Genomic DNA, 205 nt, shown 5'->3' on the forward strand with positions numbered 1-205 from the left:
ATCCAGGACCTCCCAGCACCATCAGCACCACCCAAGTCCAATCTAGTACCACGTTGGGTTGAGTTAGGACCTCCCCGTGACCACCACAACCACCCAGGTTCCATCTAGAACCACGTTGAGTTGAGTTGAGTTGAGTTGAGTTGAGTTGAGTTGAGACCTCCCCATCACCACCACAATGACCCAGGTCCCATCTAGTACCACGTTG

Source organism: Calidris pugnax, unplaced genomic scaffold, assembly GCF_001431845.1.
Source record: "Calidris pugnax isolate Ruff unplaced genomic scaffold, ASM143184v1 scaffold325, whole genome shotgun sequence".
In the NCBI taxonomy this organism is placed as follows: Eukaryota; Metazoa; Chordata; class Aves; order Charadriiformes; family Scolopacidae; genus Calidris; species Calidris pugnax.